This window comes from Anser cygnoides, chromosome 4, assembly GCF_040182565.1.
Source record: "Anser cygnoides isolate HZ-2024a breed goose chromosome 4, Taihu_goose_T2T_genome, whole genome shotgun sequence".
Taxonomy (NCBI): domain Eukaryota; kingdom Metazoa; phylum Chordata; class Aves; order Anseriformes; family Anatidae; genus Anser; species Anser cygnoides.
In genome coordinates, this window is record NC_089876.1 from 36,929,311 (window position 1) to 36,952,661 (window position 23,351).

The following is a 23,351-nucleotide window of genomic DNA, read 5'->3' on the forward strand; positions in this document are numbered from 1 at the left end:
AGCGCAGTAAAAGGTTGTTTTCTCTGACACGGCTACAAAAGTGAGGGAGGTCAAGGAAGATGTGTGAAGGTAAGTGGCCCCTATCAGATAAGTGCTGATACCAATTTTATGTTGATGTTGTCTTGCTTTGCAACTAAAAAAAAAAAAAAAAGCTTTGTTAAAAATTTTATCCAATAAATTGGTTACTACAACATATTTCAACATATTTCTATTCTGTAACAGACCTGGATTGTAGTCTCCTTAGTCTCAATTTTTTTACCTCCTTCATTGCCATAAGGAAGGAGTATGGCATAGACAGACAGGGGTTTTGGATATCGTGTTATTTCAGCCAGAGTAACATTTCACATACAGATATTAGAAATTTTTACATTTTCTTTGTTTTGCATGTTTTTAAACATGTCTTTTACCTCAGATTGGGTAGATAGGTGCTCAAAGAAATGGAGAAATAAAAACTAAATGAGGTTATAGGAAAAAGGCAAACAGGCACAATAAGATATTTATTGAAAGCAAAAATATATCATCTGATTCCTAGAGTGCTGCTGAGATGTGATCACTTATGAGTTACAAACTGGAGGTTGCTACTGGATGCTACAAGGAGCTAAGTTACATGACTTGGTCAGAAAGAGACATTAAATGAAATCAGAGCCAATTGAAAGGTATTTGAGGCTTTGTTCCTTTGCAGTTTGGAGTGAAACCAGATTCTCAGTTGTAAAAGAACTCCATAAACATAATTCACTGAAATGAGAGGGTGATAAAAGACCTTTTGCTTTCTTTCCTCCCCCCCCCCCCAATAAATTACACTCAAATCTACAGAAATGTTCTTTTCCAGTTTGAGAGTAAGTGGGCTTGTATAATAAACATTTCTGTAACATTCAGCTACTTTAGCCCAGACAGCTCAATTAGGGCTGTGCAGTAAAATGCAACTTCTGTGCACTTTGTGAGCACTTAATGTGACTGAAAGACTGTTAGCAAGAAATCTCATAGAAAATAGATCCTGTCAAGTGTTTAAGGAAATTGAATTGGCATATATTTAACTCACAGATCTGAAAAGCAAGAGATTTCTGGATGCTGAGTAATTTAATTATATTGTCATATTTGACTTTTCCTGTTTGAGCCTCCTTTATTCATTATTTTTAATACATTGAGAGGTGTTCAAAAGGGGGTGGAAGTTACTCAAGCAAGCTGACAAAAGTGGAAAATATAAAATTAAGTCTGACAATGTTTTCCTCATTTCATAGTTATCCATAAAATCCAGCCTCCTCAGGTGAGTGATGGGCTAATGTTTGTCTGCAGCGTTCTTTGAAAAATGTTTTTCTTTATCTGAGTCTCTTTAAAGAGTCTCTGATAACAGAGAAAATATTCAGTCTGTTACATTTATATAGCTTTTATCTATAGCATAGTTTTCATTACTCACAACATTCTTTGTTCTCTGAAAGTGCTGCTTATGTTGTACAGTTACAGCCCAGGAATCCCTTGTTGTCTGTAGCCCTCTACTTGGTGAATGTAGGCTCTGGCCTGCTCTTGCTAAGTTGTGTGTTACCTTGGCCATGGTATTATCTGAGAGGACTTAGTGTTATCAGTTAAACTTACTCAGTTTAGACAGTATTATCTAAAAAGAAGCAAGCATCTCTTTCATTTGGTGGTAAACAGATAGCAATTTAGCTACATCATAACTTTTGTTTGGGGATGGCATGAATGGCCTTCTGGAGATGCTTGTTTCTCTCTACTGACTAAGGAGAGCCTAGAGGGCTTGCTTAGTCTATCAGTATAACTTCAATAAGTCACAGATAAATCAAACCTCTCTGTTTACTTTTCATCCAGGTAAATGAGGGGTTTGGTGTGCATAAGTAAGGTTAATGCTGAAGCACTGCTTTCAGGCATACCTAAGGATTTGGCCCTTTATTTGCAGAGTCAGTGTTTCAAAAGTGTCAGACGAAATCTTTAAAAAAAAAAAAAATTATATCATAGTAAATCACGCTGTCAATTCTTGGGAAAGGGCACTGCATAATTTACTTATTTATGAATCTCTTCACTAGGAAAAGAATGGTACCAATTGTGCGTCTGTTAGATGGGATCCAGCAAATGAGGTGACTTCCTATCTTGTAAATTATGTCTTGTTTTGGCAAATACACATTTAATTCTGAAGAAAGGTGTGAGCAGGCAGATTCAGATTTATTCTGAATGTTCTGAATAATCAAAATTGAAGTGACATTTTGGGGCATCCTTATTACCACTTTTAACTGATGGTTTACTCTCAAGAGACTCCGGAGTTAGTTAAGGTATCTGTTATCTGTCTCCTATTCAGGACAGATTTTACACCAGTGACAATAAACAATGAGATGACTCATTTTTGTTATGGATCAAATAACCATCTGCAGGCAGCCAGTGTTACTTTTATAATTGCCATTGTAGCATAAACATGTTAGGAACTGTATATAATGTGAGATGGATGCTCAGCAAGTACTGATGGTAGTTCATGCTGATATAGCTTGAGGATGCCAGATCCATCTTGTCATACTGAGAAATTGCTATTCGCTCTAGGGCAGAGAACAGAAAGGAAAATCAAAGTTTGAGATGCTATTTTAAAACAGTAGCACTTCCAAATGTATTTGCAAGTTTACTTTTTCTAATTCACAAACAATAGGAATACAGAGAATATTTTAGCAAATATTATTTTTTAAAAGGAAGATCAAGCGATTAAGAAAGCACTTTTAATTTTCCTCTTTTACTGCTCAGCAGGGAAATCATCAACACTTCTGAGTGAAAGTAAATATTGAAATGCTGCAATTTTCTTTTGAAGAACCAGTCAAATATTTACTGTCATATATAGTGCCCTGTTTTCCATTACTTACCAGAATACCTCGTTTATTGAATGCTTCAATTATGCATTGAGGAAAGTGATTTTGTGTTATGGTAAGCAGTTTAAACATTGTACCATTGAAAATAGTAGTTGAAGGCTAATAGAAATGGATTTAAAAATGGATCCAATAGGCAAGCCTGCTGTCTGCTAGTGCTTCTCTGACTTGCAAATGCTGTTGTGCTAATGAAGCTTGGCTGACTTATAGTAATTATTCTGTTTCCTTGGAAGGGAATAGGCACATCACTGCTTTTTCTTCTTAGTACATTCACTTTACTGTAAACATCAAGTGACATTATAACCTGTAATGATTTTATTACAATTAACTACATTTGATCTTGTTCAGCATGTTCCTGAAGAAAAATTTGGGCAAGTCATTATTATTTTTACATACAAGTCCTACATGCGTTAAGGTAGGAATAAGGAGAATTTTTACTGTTGGGCAATTAAATCCAGATGTAGGTGTTAAAATGGAGTTCAGAATAAATGTATAACATGGGAACTGTTAAGAAGAGACCTCTAAGGGATATGTGAGCTCTAAATGAGGTTAGGATGGACGCTTGTTGGCTGCTGTACGTCTATAGCTCAATTATATAGAAGAGATATTGACCAGCTGGGTAGGGTCCTTATTCCTCATTCTATTCAAGCAGAGGAACACGTGCACCATGTTATTTTTATCTCATGTAACAGTCTTTGATAGTTGGAAACAGCTTGGAATTTCCAGCCACTTAACTTTAAGCACGAGGCTGACGTGCCTAAGCTAAGAATCTTGTCTCAGGTTGCCTCGGCAGTCACTGAGAGAAGGTAAGCAGACTCCAAAATTCATTCATGCCATTGAAGATTTGAATTGCTTTGTGAAAGTGTCCATCTCTAATGATTATAGAGGGAGCGTATGGTTATTATGCACCTACCTTTGGTATCTCAGTTAAATTAAATGAGCTGAATCTGAACCTCAGCTCTGTAGAATTCATGCTGAATGATAGCCTCTTGTCTAAAGGTAACCTGAAAATTAATGGAAATCCATAGTATTTACCAGAGCTTGATATAGATGCTGGGACATTCTGTACAGTACCTTTGAGGTGTGGTTAGATTCTGCAATAAATCTAGTAAAGATTGTATATCAGTCTAGTAAAGATTCTATACCCTGAAGGGAGCCCCCTTCAGGGATCCCTGAAGGGATACCCTGAAGGAAAGCCCTGATGTGTTCCCAAGATATCATAACAAAACTAAAGCCTCAATGACTAAACAGATGTTAAGTGATGCTGAAAAAAGTATTGAAGATATTGGCTTCACATGATTACAGCAGGGCCTCTTATTTCTACTGTTTTTAAATTTATATTAAATTCATGTACAATGCACAGAAAGGGGAAGAATCCCCTCATTTATTTAGTAAGACTCAGGGTGTGGAGGGCTAGGACCAGACTATTAGAAGAAAGGAATGGTGAAATAACATTTTGCGAGAATGGAAACAAATAGAAAACTGCAACTAGAAAGATTGGGATAACTGCACCTCTTATCAAGCGCAAGGACATGCCTGTTAAAGTTATTGTTGGGTCCATTATTAGTGGAGTGAGAGGAATATTCTGTACAGTACAGATGTCCGTTATCAGTGCTTACAGTGTATTTCTTAAGGTATTATAAATGTTTAACACAAGCTCAAGCTGCAATAAAGCTTAAAACCCAAGCAACAAGAACAGTGACTCCCTAACAGCATTCCCTGTTGACCCTGCAGATTTCTTGGCAGGAAGCTGATGGAAAATTAAAGCTGCTTTAGAAATAGCACTGACTGCCCTCACTTGCTCTCCTCCGTGGGCAGAGAACCCTGCAAGGTGGCTAAGGGATAAGGGAGGGCTGTAGGAGACTGACATACTTCTGTGCCAACTCCTTTGTGCCACTAGGGCAGAGGTTCCTGTTCATAATTTAAGCCCCTGCCTGCTAAGAGGACTGGTAGAGCGTAAACGCTTCTGTGGCTTTACAGAGCCAACTTAAACCACGTTTGCATATAACTGATGCCTCTGATTCTGTTCAAAAGTCAGTGTTCAAGCAAAGGTCCTCCTTTTGTGGAAACAAATAAAACAGACACTGAGTTTGTTGTAAATATGTACAAAGATGGTGCCACATATAAACAATAATACTAGGTCATTGACAGTTCTATATGTAACCAACACTGTCACTGAGCTATATGGAAATATAAGACCTAAAAAAAGCCCTTCAGAAATTGGACAGGAGCAACTTCTTCATCGTAGAAGTAAATTGAATAAGATAGGTTCAGTCTCTATGGGTAACCTAAGATTTGAGTTACTGAAATATGATTGTTATAACAGGCTATTATTTTAAAGAAATGAAATATGATTGTTATAACAGGTTATTATTTTAAAGAAATGGATCAATCTATTAGAGCACATATATAGCTGCATTCACAGCTTAAAACATTCAGATGGAACAGTCTACCTGAAAAGTGAGGTGCGTGTGAGTGTGCCAAACCCTTGGTTTTGAGAGCAAATTGCTCTAAGTTAACACTATGTTGTAAAATATAATATACCTATTTTACATATACTTAAAATTCCCACTATTTAAAAAATTTGATAGCTTTATGAAGTGCTGGTAATGAGAGACTTTTGTAGGATACAAAAGTATCTTCTAGAATTCAGATGTAAAAATGCTGCTTGTACCAATCGCATCCAGGACTTGTTCCATTTGTCTTTAGGAGGACTAGTGGCATGTGTACAAGCATATCAGTTTCAACAGATGTAGAATGACAAAACCCAGGCTGGAATGGACTCCAAGGCAGGTCCAGCAAAGCAGGTTGCTCTGGTCAAAGTTGTATGTGCATATACTTGAAGCATACAAAAACATTTAGAGATAATGGGGTGGAAAAAAAAATCCTTCCTTAATGCAGCCTGATCTCAAGCTACTGTTTTTTCTTCCTGGAGATATTGAAATAAGAATCTCTGATCTTTTGGAAAAACTGATTCTTTGCCCTTCTTAAATGATACCATTATGGTTGCAGAGAAAATCAAAACCTGCTGCTCAGCAGGTGAAAAAAAAATTGTTTGTTGTATTTTGATTCTCTGCATCTGATTGTAGTGAAAAAGTCACTCGTTAACTAAATCCTAATGTAGAAATTTAATTTTTAATCTGAATGTGAGTTAACCTCACAGTCTTCAGACAGAATCTACAGGTAGTCTGCTTTCAAGGGTAAGGTGAGAAATACTTAAAGCTGAGGGCAATCTGGTTAAAATAATGATTCGTGATGGAGATTCTCGCCTTTTGTCTACTGTTAAATTTCTTCAGCAAATACTGAAAAACTATGATCAAAACCCATTGCCGATCTTAAAAACAGAAGTTGAAACCTCTGTGATTCATTTTCCTTCTGTAAAAGGTAAATATTAGGAAACTGTCTGTCTGTGTTTAAGCTAACTGGAGTTCTTTGGGTGGAAGACACAAGACAGGCCTGAGCCAATGGGAAAAACTAACTAGACACAATAGGCTTTGGATTGGTTCATCTAAGTTAAAAATACAGCTATTAGTTGCCAATAAAAGAAAACAAAACTTGCAATAGGGAGTTAAAATCATCAGCTAATTCGCAGGTCAGTTTATGAGCAATTTTAAGGATAAATAGGATTCACAAGCTCAGAGAAGACTCCAGAATGGTGAACAACTTACTCTGAGCCCTGAATTTCTAGGTCTTTCATTGAGACAGAAGGATACAGCACACAGGTTATTTGTGGCAATATGTATTTTATATTTCCTGTGGTGTAGGAAGCTTTTTTTTTTTTTTTTTAAATTACTGAACAACACTTAAATTCACATGGAAACAAAGATTCTTTCCTAGAGCATTTCTTTCTTTTCTGAACTGGCTGAGCCATTTCTCTTGACACCTATCAAGCTGATTGAAAAAAAACATTGAAAACAAACCCTCCAAAATTGCATATACCAGGATTAGAGGCAGAACAAATAATGCAGTGTAATGCAATCAAAATTAGAAGGAATTGTTTCACCTGAGACTAGGCCAGCAGATGGCAAATAGAGTTCAATGTAGAGAAATGTAAGATAATTAAAGTTGAAGTAAGGAACTAATCTGGGGAATACCTGCTAAGTGGAACAATCATCCAGCACAGTGATCAAGAAAAAGACTTGGGGATTATTCTGGAAGAAACTGTTGAAACCATGATCCCATTGAACAGTTTCAGTAAAAACAAGCAAATTGCATGTTAGGTTGTATGAGAAAAGTGAGAAGGTGTAAGATCAAGGAAGGGTGTAGCGAGCACTTACTAAAAGCTACTGAAGCTGCTGTACTTTATTATAAAATGTGCTTTTGTCCGTGTAATGCATTTATTAAAGCGGCAGAGCAAACTATCGAACTCTTCTTTGATTATTGTCATTTTAAATTTGTTTCCTCATCATGTTGAATTATTCTCTTCCTGGGCTGGATCCAAAGTTAAGTCTAGTCTGAAAGGTTAGCACTGACATGCCATGAATGGATCAGTCAATTGGCCATACCTGTTTGCTCATGCCAATTGCTGGGGGGAAGTTGTCAGCAACTGGGAAATTACTTTTGTGCATGTTCTAGGGCACCTCTGAGAGCTGGTGGTGTGTGAATTCCAACTTGTGACTTTCTTGCATGTAACTTTCTGGTTGGCATAAGGACTGCTGTTCTGAAGTTTTTGCTGAGAGAATCGGCTTGCGGGATTTTGCATTGTCTCCATGAAATACCTGGAACAAAATTCTCTAGAGCATCAGGGACTGGAGGAATTTACAATCTGATAATATGAGAGCCTCTCAGCAAAAGATTCTGTAATTTCATAAAAATGTTGCATCTTATTTTACGTAATTACTCAAAGAGCTATATTCCAAAGACACTGCCACTGGTCTGTTTACGAAGGCTGTAGAGTTTACCAGAAAATAGAGGTGGTTGCTGACAGGGTATTTTTGAGAACTTGTTCTACCCTTGGTCTGAAATAGCTTTTATGCCTTTCAAAGGTTCTTGTGCAAGAGGGGGTTGGTACCAGGTTTCTGTGTTGTGCTATATTAAGCAGCTCTGACCTGTTAGACTTTGAATGAAGGAGGCCTCTGCCTGCTCCTCGGTTGGATTACAGAACAGCACGTGGTATCAGCAGCAAACTGAACTACACCAATGCTCTGAGAGGAAGGTCAGAGCAGTTCAAAGTTCACCCAGAGAGGTAATGTTCCAGAAACTGCAAGAACAATCAGAAGTTCCAAATGATACTTCATTGTTTAATAGGTAAGCAACAGAAGAAGGAGGACAGTCAGAAAATAGTCTTATTTAAGATAACAGCTAGCTTGACTATGTATTTAGCTAAATTTGAGTTAACACATGAAAAGGAAGCCAAGTGTAAAGCTGCCCTCCATCTGAAAATGAACACAGTTGATACCTGCTTTAACAAGGTCTGGAAGAAAGAGGAAAATTCTGCTCAGTTGGTCTTGCATAAAGCAGAAACCCACTGTTGCCTTTTTAGTATGGGGACAGGTGCATTCTCCAGTGTGTCCTAGGGATCCTGAAATGCTCAGTGAAATGCTTTTCTTCTTGTGTCCAGTGATGGCAGCCAGGGTATCTATCTAGACTGGAGAACTTAATAGCACTCCTACCTCTACCAGTTTAGATAGACACGAGTGTTCGTGTGAAGAGACTATATCTAAACTGGAAGGTAAGGTCTTACAAATGGTGTGACTTGGAGCACATTTATACAAACAGGCACATTTATACTTGCAGCTAGCTTGGATTCGAGCAGAAACGTTGTGACGTTTGTCTAATCTTCTGTCCAGACTGATTAGCCCCACAGGGCACCCTTTTTAGCAGAGAAATTAGCCACCGGAGCTTTAAGGTTTCAAACCAACAGTGTGGACACCGGCAGCCGGCCAACCTGGATCATAGCATGCTGGTGTCACAGCTGTCTGTTAAAGTACCCTGCTTATTGCAAAAAGGGCTTTGCACATTTTACATTAGCACAGCTTTGCATTTTGACTTGAGCTCTCCATGCAGCATTAATTCATTAAAGAGACCATAATAGACCCAGTCTTCTGGTTAATAAGTGCGGTTTGCTACAGATATTGCTAGTGTTACAAAGAATGCAGAGTGCCAGCTATAAAAACATGGATTTCAGTTCTTATGCTGTTGGAAATACTTAATAGTTGTGTTATGCTTGATTGCTTTGTGACACTAAAAAAATAAATCTAGCAACCCTTTTAAAGATCTAGAGGCGTAGTCAACTCTTTCCAGGTTTAAATTACTCAGTTGTGGAAGTACCAACTTGTTACAAGTCTGCTGAAGGGCTGTGCAGGACATATGTTTGAGGCATACTTTTGTGGATCCAGTTTCACAAATGCTAAGGTAGCTATGCTTTTTTGTGCTGGAGACAAGTATGGTACTGGAGAATTAGGGTTTCTGAGTTAGAAATTTGCAGTAGTGAATGAAGGTGTAATTTTTGAGGTCTTGCAGAGTACTGTTATAAGTAGGACTTCTTTGGTTGGTATCTATTCAGCAACTTTCAAGAAAGCAAAAGCAAGTTCCATCAGCACATCAGTCTTGGAAGCGCTTTGCAAGAAAGGCCAGTTTTTCAGGGGTCTTTTTAAATACCATGAGAACTATTTTCTTCTATTCTTATTTCAATAATAAATGCATTTTTTCCCACACCTTATATACTTGCATACTTCAGAGATGGCAGAGCACTTAAAGAAAACTTGCTTTTATAAAACCCTATGATATATCATTAAGAGGCCATGATATTTTTAATGGTGAGGTTTATTATTGCTATTATTGAATCTTGTGAGCCAGTGCATGGGAAAGTTAAAGCCTTAATCCATGAGAGAAGTGTCGTACTTCATTCTTGCCTATATGTCATTGGATTGTCCTTGACAAACTGTAGAAAGCCCAAATGACAGAAAGTACCATTTCACAGGAGGATTTAAGTGAATTTCCACCTAAACAGGTCTGCTCAGTCACATTTTCAGGCCTTGTAGTGAGGCTTGTAAGTAGGACAGCATGGTTTTCTTTTTGTCCTGAGAGCAGTCATGGGATGAAGGAAGCCTTCAATGTGACAGAATACTGATTTCTGCCATGGGCTAGTTCTGACTCAAGAGTGGTGACATTTAGTGTTTTCTACAGAATTCCCATTGGCTTTGAAGGCCCACTCACTTAATGCAAAGCTGCTGGCCACCTGGACAGTTCCCTTACAGCTTTCTCAGGAGGTCTGTGGAGCTACATAATCCTCTGTCCTTGTCTTTCTAGCATTAGTCTCTACATGTATAGATGGCAGCAGCTGCTGTGTGTAGTGCTGTGTACCCTTCACAGTAAGGTGTTGAAAAGTTGCCTTTTTTTTTTAATTTTTTTTTGTCAAAATCGCGTTCTTTCTGCAGTCATAGAATATCAGGCATATACTGGGCAGGTGTTGACAGTGACTACATAAAAACAATGCTGCCCTTAGACTGGTTGCTGCCTGTACACATTTTGAACCTAATTTGAACTTGAATTCAGTTTGAACTCAACAGTGCCTAATACCACCTGTTAGCGTATAAAACAACTTAAAAATACTGAAAGAGTAATTACAGAGAGGCAGAGTTAATATCTAATCATACTGTTTTTTTCATTTTACAGCTGTGCCACTCTGCCTATCCACATAATTTTATAGATGTTTGACTAGAGTTCCTAAGCTGCTATGGTGGATGGACAGAGAGTCACAGCTAGAGGATGCTTTAATTCCTCTGCCTGTGTCTCTTTGGTACGTGCAGGTTAGAGCAATATGCTTTAGCTTAGGTTGCTCAGTGAATCTTGCTGTGTACCATGGGAAAGCAGGAAATCATAGGCATCACTGGAATGCATATAACATACAGATATATATTAGTGCAAGAAAATGAATATCTAACAAAAAAGAAGCTACTAAAATAAATCCAAGCCCTTTTAAACTTCATCTCCCAGGCAGAACACATCAAACTCCAGTGAACAAAGGATACGTGTGGAAAACTGCCTGAAAGAAAGAAAGAATCCTCTAAGGAAAAAGAAGCTCCATGTTTAACATCTGGCCAAGTTGCTGCAGAAGTTCTTTCCACTAAGATCCAGTGAGATTGTTGGACCTCTCTGAAGACCCATCAGCTCCAAAAGGAGGCTGAGACCCAGGATAGAAAGTTACTTTAAATGGAGGTTTTTTTGTTTGTTTCTTTGGTTGGTTTGTTTTGTTTATAGGATTTTTCTCTGATGTTCATCTAAATGCAGATATGAAGTGTGATACCCTTTCTGTGAGATGTGGAACAGCTTCAGCAGCTGTTGCATGCAATGGGTATATCCTGGTACCAAGTTCTGGTTCCTCTTTCAATGAATCTCTGCAGACTGATAATTGCGGAGAGGATGTGATGCTCCAAGGTGTGTTCCTCCTCTTCCATAAATGTATAGTAGATAAGAGATACAGAACAACAGTGAAATCCATTGGTTGGGTTAGTTTAAGATCTCCTCTACACAGGTACAGAGAGATTTAATAAGTCTATGCATAGTATGTGTTGTATGTTCATCTGTTATTTCAGGCTGGCAGCTCTAACTAAATTAGATGTCAAGCACCTGCTGTTTTCTCCTCATCTCTATTACAGCATTATTTGACATTGAGACATCTCTCTAAAAGTATTCAGAAATGAATATATCATAATTAGCTTGTCATAGATAGTGACAGTCTTAAGGAAAGGGGAAGTAAGTCAAACAGAACAAATCAAGTTGGCAAGAAAAACAAGAAAAAGACCAAAAATCTCCCTGAAGTTCCGAAGCACAGTGCTTTGGCTGCTCCCTGGCTGGGGAAGCTCAGCAGGACCTTGCATTCTAGCTTCATTTAATCGCTATTGCTGCTGTCACTCTGCAGAGCAGCAACTGCTTTCGAACCAGTTGCAAAACATCACAAATAGATTGCTAACACACGGAGGTCTGCACAAATGTCACCAGAGAATATTCTGAGAAGGAAATGAATTACACATGTTTTAATTTGAAGTCTTCCCCTCTTGCAGACATCCTTGCATTACTGCCATAGTCGTATGGCTAGCTCAGTGCTTTCCCATGACTTTACAGCAGCACCTCTTTCTGTATCAGTCATTAGCAAATGTAAAATTCAGCAGACGAAGCAGTAAGATGCTTTAACTTTACAGCATATGGTTTGCATCTGTGATGGAGATGACAATGAGTTGCTCACCAGAATCTTTGAATAAGCATTTCTGTACCTTTTTTTTTTTTGACATAGCAATGGTAGGCTTACTGTGAAGTGCATAATATATGTGACCAAACACAAGCCCACCAGTCTGAAAACTGTCATTCTACAACAAACGCTGCCATGTAGTTCAGAGCCAATAACTTCCTCACTCTGCTAGTTGTCAGATTAGAGCATGGTATTCACACTAAAAGCGTTCCTTACTGAGCATTATTGAAGCCATTGCTAGCTATTACATTATTGAAGCTATTGTGTAATAAGCAGGTTTAATATGCTTTACCCAAAAGGTTTATCAGCATGAGTAAACACTGGAGGTGCTATCCTCCCCAGTATTATCATATTTTTGAATATATATATATATTATTTTGGGAGATTTTTTTCATCTTGTCTGGTAGATACAGTGCAGTGTGTCTTTCACCCATACAGGCAAAAAGGGGCCTGAGTGAGGAAAGAGTTGCTGAGATTTACTCTTGGGGAAAAGTACTTGAGTTTAAATGGAGGGCTTTGTCTATTTTGTTTCGTTTTATTTTAATTTTTCCACAGTATCTCGGATGATTTCATCATTATAGGCTTTAGAACTGAAAAGTGACAGAACTGAAGCTACGTGTACTGATACCTTAGTGCTGTGATCTGTTAAGAGCTATTTTATTCCCAGATTTTCACAAATTGAATGAAACACTTCAGGGGGAAGGGAGCAAGAGTGGAAATGGAGGGAAGGTCAAACCATCAGACTTGTAAGATTTCTGCTTAACTGTTAACTGCATTATATTCCAGTGGTGGAATTCCTTTTATTTCAGTAGAGTTTCATCAGTGCACAGCTGGAATAAACAGTGGCTTTCTGTAGTACAGATAGGTAAGCTGTTAGTATTCTGTGCACCTCTTGTCATAGGTTCTTTGATCTCAGGAAAATGAGCCATCAATCAATGATTCATGCATTTAAAGAAGCTTTTTTCTGGAAGTAACAATGTACAAAGCTTCGTAACTTTTCTCAAAGGCATATTCAAGATCACTTGTATAAATCTTGCTGAGACCACTGGTGGATTCCTGTAAAATATTGAAGCAATGCAAAAGAAGACTGATATCTTCTGTGTGACCAAGAGATAACCATGCAGTTGGAATTGTTGCTTAGGATGACTACTGTGCTGGAAACAGATGTGAAGCTTCTAGAAAGCACCACTTATCTTTATCTTGAACAATGAAGGATTATTTTTACTATTTTATACTTTAGGATTAGACTGATGGAGTTCTCAGAGAGTTGGATAAAGCATTACACTACCAGTTTTTATTACTCAAATTTATACAAGGAAAAACTGAACAACTTTCCAAAACTGGAGAGCAGTGGTTGCTATGAAGCATGAGGGACAGCTTGGTTCAGAATAATTCTCCTCTTATATAAGGAAAAGAGGGAGATTAGTCAGTGAGGGAGTACTGACTGCTGTGCCATTTGTGTGGAAGAAATGTTGTATGTGTAAGTCTGAAACCACAAAAATCTGAATTATGAAAGGGAAGCTTCAACTGTGAGAGCATAGCCTCGGTACAAATTAAATCAACTTTTTTTTTTTTTTTGGGAGGGGTGGGGGGGAGGGCATACAATCCAATATCAAATATGGTTAAATTTCACTCTGTTCCTTCAACTCTCCAAAAATATGTTGCTAAAGGGCTCATTCCATACTAGTGAAATAGTGACAGACTAATGTAATCAGGATATTACTATTGTTTTTGTAACATCAACAATTGTAATGTCCTTTGCAGACAAAGGAGGAGAAAAGGTAGTAGCCCTACCTTAAGGGTTTGATTATGGAGGAATGTGAAGCTGTAGAAGAGAAAGTTGCTGAAAGGGGGATAAGATGCTGAGCACAGGTATCACATCTCCAGATGAATTTTTTTGAAACCTAATTGCTAAGATGAGGCTCAATTTTTATATAACTTCCTACTTGTCAACATAAAGCTTCTGCTTGTAAGCTCTTAGTATCAGTCTGAAGCAGGACATTTAATACTGTGTATTTATTCTCGACTGTTGGCAGCATCATCTTATGTCAAGTTATCCATACAGCAAATGGTGATACTAATTTTTTGTTGTGGAGGACATGTATATGTGCTGCTGCCCCCTTGTTTGAAATAAGGCAGCATCTGAGCTGAGTGTGCCTAGGATCTTGGCCAGGGAAAGAAATCTTCCTTTAAATCACTTTGATTATTGTGTAATAGCAGGCAAACCTTAAATATGTTTCTTTTTAAGATTATGCTGGTTATGAAACTCCTGTGAGATCTGATGGAAGACATAGAGGACCATTTGCTTGTGCCTCTCATTTTTCAGGGTCTATCCTTTAAAGCTATGTCTCGACAACAGGCAGAATAAATTAAATCAGAATCTACTGGAAAAACTTGGAAGACAAAAAGCATCTTTGAAAACCTTTACCACTAGATTTATGCTAAAACAGAATCAGGAGATATATAGAATAAACTGAAATCATGTAATGAACTTGGTGCAAGCATACAGTCTATAAGATATCAAATACATGGTAACTGCTGTATACTTCATATTGCCATGTGCACTTCAAAAATGGGCATTTAGTATTTTTTTTATTTGTATTGTAGTTCTTGGAAGTGAAGACCACAGTAATATGTTCTTCAAAAAAAACAACCAACCAAACAAAAAAACCCCACAGTAGTCTCTCAAAACTTATGGATATAAGAGACAGAACACAAGGGGAAAAGGTAAACCGTTATGCATCAATATTTATCATAGTCCCCTGGCTACCTGTGTAGCATCTCATATGAGTCATAGCCTCATAGAATGCTCTGGATTTCAAGGGACCCTTAAAGATAATCTAGTGTAACCCCTCTGCTGTGGGCAGGGATCTCTTTCACTAGCTCAAGTTACCCCAAAACCCGTCCAACCTAATTTTGAACCCTTCCAGTTCAGATGTTCCATCCTGCAAATAATTGCCCTCAGCCAGTGCACCATGTGTGTTTCAGGTTCCAAGTGCTACTAATTGGGTTTGGTTTTGCTCTATAGATGACTGCTGAAATCAACAAGAATCTTGCTAATGACTTTGCTAAAATTTGGATCATGCTATGAAAGGATAATGCAATGTGAAACAAATCAGTATGTAAGGACCGGACTGCTTAAGCATTTGAAAACCCCACCCAGTAGTGGAGGATTAGAGTTTAGTGGGAAAAAAAAAATTGGTACAGTGTAAATCAAAGCTTGGAAATATTGCAGAACATCTCTTTCAATTTAAATTGGTGTCTGATGATGTGGGATTTTCAGGGGTAAGGTTTGGGAAATGTTGAATTATTGTTTGTGGATATTCTGTGGATAACCTGAGAAAAATGGTAGGTTCAAGGTACAGGGCAAAATGAATCAGCTGTTACACCTTGAAATATGCAAGTAAACAGAGATCTGTGTGGATTTTGGGACATGTGCAAACAGCAGAAACATCATTGAAGGGCAATGAGTGTGACTGCACAGCTGTTTGTATGGTACTCCTTCCACCGGAGCCTGGCTGGCTGAAGGGGTAGAAGTTGCAACTATTGCTGTTGCCAGTAATTACAAGGTAGACTGTTCAGCTGGAAATCTTTTTTTGCCCTGAGGCGAGCACTCGGAGAATAGATGTTCCCTGCTTTGAGTCCCCTTCACTACTCCAAACTCCGTGCTAACTACTCTATTGGAAGATGGAAGGAGAGTGGAAAGGAGTGACTAATTTTCTTCTTCTTCCCCTCCTCCATATTTTACCCTCAAATTGCTATAATTTGTTGCCTTTCTGCTAAAATGGATCTTACTGCACACTTGAAGTTTTGGAAAAGGGAGTGAATTTCTTTAGAGGGCCTATGTTAGAAAAATACTTTGCTCAATTTAAGCACTGGATTAGTTTTCAGCGGTCTTATTTTTGAAATAAAAGATGTGTGTAGTATACTCATAATTTTGCCTTGAAAGGTTATTTACTCAGTTTTTGCTGCAATCCATTCCAAAGCTGTATACACAAGTTATTTGCTAACATTTTTCCTCTCTACACTATTTGAATGTATTTATCAACAAAATAATTGACATTTCAGGACAGAGCTGTAAGGACATAACTGTGCAAACTCCTGCATGCGTGAAGCTCCCATTGAAATTAATGAGATAGCTGCATATTGAGAACTAAGAGCAAACCTTATATGTTTGTAGGAATTGGCAAACATACAGATTTCTGTCACTTTGCAGGCACAAGAACAGCCTTATAACAATAGCAATCTTATAACAACAGTGTTTCTCATCACAGCTTGCCTATCTGCAGCTTTCCCCTAGAAACAAAAACATGGCTTCACCTTGCATTTTATCCCTTACGGTTGTAGCATAATGAATGCATGGCATGGCTGTCAAAAACCAAACCAAACAAAAAACTACATATAAAATTACAGGGTACTGCATAAATGGCTTAACTGTGCAATTACTGCTTGCTGTATTTAGAACAAATAAGAAGACTGCCTGCCCTTTTTGATGTTGTCTGGAAATACAAACACCAGAGAAACCTGTTGCTTTGGTCTCTTCATGCTGATCCAGGCTTCGCGTTATCCCCAAGCATTCGTACCAGAGCATTGAAAAAACGACACCTGCACCATAGAGACTCTGCTTCCTTTGCGAAATAATTTATCGGTGGTATAGTAACTGATAGCTCAAGATGAAGACTATATTTTTTCCTGTCCTTTGCTTAGAAAGTGCTACAATTTTGCATTCAGGCAAGTGTATTTCGAGTTCAGAAAGTGTACAGTTAATTTCTTTCATTATGCTGTGTTAACATGAAGAAGCATCGAAAAAAATCCCTGTGAGTGATTGCTTGCTTCCAATGGAATAACCATTCCCATATATATGCTGTTTGCCTCCATAGGGGCTTGGGATACAGCTGCCAAGAAACTGTTTTTAAAAAGTCCTGCCTTTACGTGATCACACTTCAGTCTGGCATTCTACAGGGGGCTAATCGTAGTCCCCACAGCCACGGCACTGACCCCAGGGGCCAGCAGGCAGCCTGAAAGGAAGGCGGGGGAAGAAAGATGGTTTTCCTCGGGACCTGGAGGGATGACTGTGCATACAGTGACCCCAGGAAGGCCCAAGGGCAGAGCTGGGGAGGGGATGCAGTAGGGACCTCCTTGCCAGCCCGCGTCTGGCTGTCGGAGATGCAGAGCTGGCCTTCCACTATTTGAAAGATTCCCAGTGTAATTTTGGTTTGAATGACAGTCGCCTTCTGTTTTTCAGAGCTATTGGCACATCTAGTCTTGGGGGCAGGCTGGTCCAAATCCTTGGGTTTCCCTTTGGCAGAACCTGGTCATCTTTAATGGGACTGGTTCTTACCACCATCACATATACGCTTGAGAAATAATGTTGAAATTAAAAACAGTGAGGAGTGATCACAGCTGGGGGTGACAAGGAGGAGAAATTACACTACCCTGTTTTTTTTTTTTTTTTTTTTAAGTGGGAGGGAACAGAGGTGCTGGCACAGCAGCTGGTCACAATGGTGTCCTCCCGGCCTGTGTCCCTGGTTTTCAGGCCAGACCTTGTCCATCTCCCGTTGTGGGGATGGTGAATGGGGAGTGGAAAAAGGATGGTGCGCAGATAGGGTTTGTCATGGGGTGCAGATGGAAGGGAGCTTAAGTATATGCTCTTTATAGATGCAGCATCTGGCTGCACCTATATTTATGGGTTTTTCAAAGCTCTATTTTCAAGACCTGGGCTTCTGTTTAATCTTACTAACCACACTTGGGCTGAAGAATGATCATCTGTGTGCATTGGGGAAATACTGTCTTTTCCAAGACTCTTTTATAAGACTTGAAAGAACTGCAGAGGCTGGAGGAACACTGAAATAAAGGAGCTGGGCTTTGCCCTTTTCAAGTTTGTACAATGCAAGTCTTTCGTGATATCCAGTCTCATAGGAAAGCTGGGCATCTCATAGAGATAAATGTAGCTCCCACTGTTACCAAAATCCATTTTACACCGCGTTGCATGAGAATGGGGTCACGCTGTACTGCAAGTAATAAACTAGGATGTTATTTCGAGAGAATTCTCCCTGACTCCCTCCTAGGTTTTCTTTTATGGGATGATATGTGGCATTGTTGTGTCCCTGTAAGTACTTTATCTTACTGAGATACAAATCATCTAGGATTTTTTTTTTGTGGTTGTTGTTATGATCTGAGCTCTACAGATTATTTCTTCAGTTTCACAATTTTAGTTCCAGTGCCTTGAATTTATATGGACATTTTTTTTCAGGATGATTTTGATTCATATGTCTATATCATAATTCCTAATATCAGCAGTGAATGGCAAGTATATACTTCTTGGAGCAGAATTAGGGCTTATCCTTTAACATAAAACGTCTATTAGTCAAAGGCAATTACATTCAATGCTTTTTTGGTGCTAAGTTACAGCAGGCCCTTGACACTTAAAAGTTGTTAACGTGTTTCTGAAGTCTAGTAGCATACATTTGCAAAGTGCTTCCTTGTTTTTTATTTTCACTAGCGGTAATTCAGTTTCTGAAAAAAGCCTTGAGTGTCTGCTGGCATATGTTGTGGGCTCTCTTCTGTAAGTGGGAAATCTTTTGGTTGCTGGAGCAGTAAATGTAAATGAATGAAAAGGTAGTGACTTTTTACTTCTTATATTACATGTGGAGGCTTAGAAGCTATCTTCAATATTATTTAAATCTGTATAATAACACGAGTTTATTATTTGTTGTTTACAAAATCTCAGTAAGGAAGCAAATTTTTCTTGTATTTTAGCATTTGTGGAAAAAAATGGGGGGAGAGAGAGAGAGAAGGAAAAAGAAGCATGGAAAGCATGGAGGCAAAATTCAGAGCTTAGGGTTCTGATTCATATTCCAGACCAACCTGATAACTACATGAGGAGGCCATCTGTGCATTTGATTTTGTGACATTATTTGCTGTTCTCAGATTCCCCTGATTTTTTGGTTGAAATAACACAAAAGCTGTTCACAGCATTTTAATAGAAAGCCAAGAAATGTGCACTTTATTATTTTGAAAAGAAATTGCAGGTACAGTTTCTACTGATTTCAGTATAATTTCATTTTTTTTTCCCTGCTTCTGATTGGGTGTTTACAGGTGGCTTTCCTCTAGTATATATTTTTCTGTCACATGAACTATCAGCTTTTGCTAGGAAAAGTCCCCCTTGCTGTAGTTGCTGGGCTCGAGGTCTGCTCCTGCAGAAGTTCTGGAGCACACGTGCTGGGTCGGTGGTGCAGCCTGGCACGTGGGAACATGACAAATTATAATAATTATATTCTTGTTCACGAAGTTTCTGCTTTGCAGGGAACTGGAGCTGGTGATACTCGTTTGCAATTAGCTTTGTGAACTGCTGTAATTATACATTTGGAAAATGACAGCATTTTACTTTTCCTCATTGTTCAAAGAACAGATGACTATAGACAAGAAGTACCTTGTAATGGTTCTGAATTACACTTAAGTGTTTGCTGTTTAATACTGCTTAATCCTGTGTTATTGCTTTTATTATTTTTGAGTGTTTACTTGGGTTCAATTTGGGGGATTTTATAACAATCGGAGTGTCTGATTGTGCTGGCTTCAAATTCCATTTAACATACAAACTGCTAAACCGTTCACGCTATTCTGTATATACACATGCCATATAAGCCCATCTCTATTTCTATACATGCCATGTATGTGGAGCTGAAATGGAGTTGATATCTTTATCTCGTGCCTCTGACTGCTTTACTTGCTCTCTGCCTTTTAATCTCTCTTTCCAGGATTTACAGTGGCATTTCAGGGGTTGCGAATAACTGCCATTAAAAACAAAAACAAAAAAATGAGCTCAGAGGGAAACACTTTCTCTTTTCGTGCTTCTCCTCCCGCATGTGGAGTTCCCCTCAGCCCTAACAGAGAGGAAGAATACGTGCATTTGGTTAATGTGGGTGGGATGGGTGAATTGTGCTACTGCCCGGGGGAGGTGCCTTGGTGTCATTTTCAGTTTGTAAAGCCAACACATGACTATAGAATGGAGGTTAATATGCATTATATGTTATTAAAGCATATTTTTCTGAAGTTTTGAAAAGTTATTTGTTCTGTTTCTCCAATTTTCTTCATAAAGCCAGTTTTCGTAGTACGTAACTATAAATCTCTTTTTTTCAGAAGAGCTGGTTTACAGGAAGAGCTGGGAAAATTAAGGTTTTCACATTGTACTGTCTTGTGAAGCGATGTTATTTAGACAGAAATGGCAGCCCAGACCACCTCCTTATGCTGGGAGGCTTATGTTTAGAATACATTTTTTTTTTCTTTCTCCTGTGAAGTTTAAATAAATTATATATATATATATATATATTTGCATATTATAATACTGTATGTCTAATAGTATATAGTCTTCCTGACATAGGCTATAATTTCAATGTACCTTTTCCTAGATGTTTATTCCTGCTTTAATTTAATTTACAGCCCTGTGACTAGCGCTGGAACAGTTATATGGGGAACCACGCTGCAAACTGTATCACCAGCTCTCACCAAAGGATGACGTTGGCTGCAGCTTTGTGCATGCTTAGAGAGTGGCTGCAGGTAGTATCCAGGGGATTGATACAAAGCTGTCTTATACTTTGCTTAGAATTATGAGCCTGGAGACACAAATCCTGATGTTTTTAAAGATCTGTTTTTTAAAGATCTGTGTTTTAAAGATCTTTCATTACCTGTGCATCATGATACCTCAGATATAAACAATAAAAAATTTGGGACTATGGGAAATGTAGTATGACGTCTAAGTGTGATTTTTTTGAGCAAACTGCTCAGATTTTGAGGGTGAAGATTAAAGGTAAGAATTTGAAGACCACTTCAGCTGCAGAGCAGATGTGACTAAGATGAAAATAATAGTGTTTCTGTTTGGATGCAGCACAAGACATTAACAGTATGCTGTTTCCAGTAACATAATGAGTCATGAGAATTGTGGAGGGTGGAAATTCCTATTAGAAACTCCAGTATAAATGTACTGGTTTAAAATACTGAGAACATTCCCCCCTTTCCTTTTATGTAGTGTTTATATATGAACTTCAGTTAGGGTTCCGGGCTTCATTTTCCACCATGCACTAGAAGAAATCTGGCCTTATTAAATCCCAAGTCTTTTCAGTGTCTATCACAAATGTAAATGAACAGTCTGTAGTGTTGCATGCTCTCCAGATTGCTCTGATGATCGTGTTGCCATGGCAATAACAGCGCATACAGGTTCATGAGACAGCATTAGTAATGCAGCAGTTTGAAACTTAATCAATGTACTGCTACTTCTCTGTATTTCAATATCACTTCAGGAAAATTGAATTCTAGTCAGTTGTCAGTCCAGTTTATTTCCTATGGATTTCTTCTACAAAATTTCCCTCTTTATTCTAGACACTGATCATGATATAGTAATTGAAATCTGTAGTGGTCTGTCATACTAATTAGATGACTCTGTCTTGTAGCAGGCAATCTTTGGCTGTTGTATTCAGCAGCAAATAGATGAGAAATATTGTGGCCTGAATATACTTGTATTTACAATTTTTGTGCAAAAAAAAATCTCTTCAGAAGAATCATCTTGGACAGTTTTGTTTATTTTGAAAAATTTTAAGAATGATGTGGAACTAGAAGATGACTTTACCTATTAGAAGTAAGGTAAAGCTGTCAAGAACAAGCAAATGAATGTTTTCTCCTAGATCTTAAGAAATACATTTGAGGAAGAGGTATTTTACACTTACAAAAGCATTAATCAAAATATGTTCACAGCAGTACTTCAGGCTCTCTCGCTTCTGAGAGAATTTTAACTTTTAAAATAATGTCAACAAATAATTGTTGATAATTATTATATTGATAACATCATTAAAGGCAATCAGCCAGTTGGGGATCTAAATATAATTTTAGAGATGAACAATGATAAGTAGTTAAAAAAACAAAAACAAAGTCTTCCCATGTGAACACCTTTGTGTGTTATCATATGTATTCAAGAATACAATAAAAACCTTAAGTTTTCTGTTGGTACTAAAAATAGTACTTTTTTTTTTTTTTTTTACAGTGGCAAGTTAATAACATTTAACATGCAAAAGCTTACAAAACTGAATTTACACCTAAGGGTCATAAACCACATCAGCTGAAGATTTGCGACATCAGAAAACATTGTAAATGTATAATGCAGGTGTCCCTTGACTGAATATAGGCCTGTAATTCATTTCAGAGTTTCTTCTTATGCCACGAATATTCAGAAACAGCTTTTATGGATTTATGAGGAGTAGCAGACTGCAGAGGGTGAATTCAGTTTGATAAGACTCTCAAGGGTCACTTCTAGAAATGGCATGTCAGAAAACGTTGAAGCTGAAATGAAACCATACCAAAATATGCCAATTCAGAAAATTCTTTACTTCTCTTTATGTACTTAGGCAGTGCCATTTATATGCATCCTGTTCCAATTTTATAGTAGGGTTAGCTTGAACATCTCTAGCTCTTTTCATTTTACTTGAATGGATTTAATCACTTTCTTGTAAAAAGTGAACCATCTTTCTGAATAGACTGGGGACCCAGCTAGAAGCTGTTGTTATCAGGTTACAGAGTAGGAAGTTGGGCACTGAGGAAGGGACCTGTCTTCCTTTGGGTTATTCAGAGTTGTCACCTGGGCTGGAAACAGACCTTGGAAGCCCTTGCTCATGGTCTCCTCTTCTAGCATCTAGAACATACTTGTTCTTTAGGCCTGAACAGCTTGCTTACAGTGCTATGGCAGACAGAGATTACAGAGAAATTTTTTTATACATATATTTTCCTGTGTTGTTTTAAATTACTAAGCTAAAACCAGTTTATGTTTTTTTGTTGTTGTTGTTTTGTTTTGTAAACATTGAAAGCATGGGTTATGGAAAGGCAGAGATGAAGGTCTTGAAAAATACATGTGATTGACTGAAAGGTTAACTAGTTTACGTATTTTTGTAGACAAAACCAGCTTTATTGACTCAAAACTCATGTGTTGAAAGTGTACTATCTACTTTGTACCAGGTATTTAGTACATAAGCTTTTGTAAGTTTTCTTTTAGCCTTGGTGCTTTAGTTTCTCCACCCAATAAAACATCTTTCTCAAGTTACATTGCAGGGCTACATTAACTCATGGATGAAATCATCTATAGTGCACAGTGCCCTCCAAAGTCTTTACACAGACTTACTGTATTTTATAAGAGGTACTGAACAAATACTTTCCTTTTAACCTCCTGCTGCGCAGGTGTGAAGCCTGTAAGAAACCTCTATCACAAAAGCAAAGATTTAGAGGGCAGAACATGACCTGATGGGAATACAGGATGAAAATCACTC

At 38.0% G+C, this 23,351-nt stretch overlaps 1 long non-coding RNA gene across 1 annotated transcript; it reads right to left on the bottom strand.

The window, feature by feature from the left end:
* Positions 1-816: 816 nt before the first annotated feature.
* On the bottom strand, positions 817-8,042 carry LOC106048179 (uncharacterized). The gene is made up of 3 exons (XR_001214092.3): positions 7,904-8,042; positions 3,769-3,859; positions 817-2,537 (listed from the first exon to the last, which is right to left on the bottom strand). It is a non-coding gene; the product is annotated as an uncharacterized lncRNA (long non-coding RNA).
* Between the last annotated feature and the right edge of the window lie 15,309 nt (positions 8,043-23,351).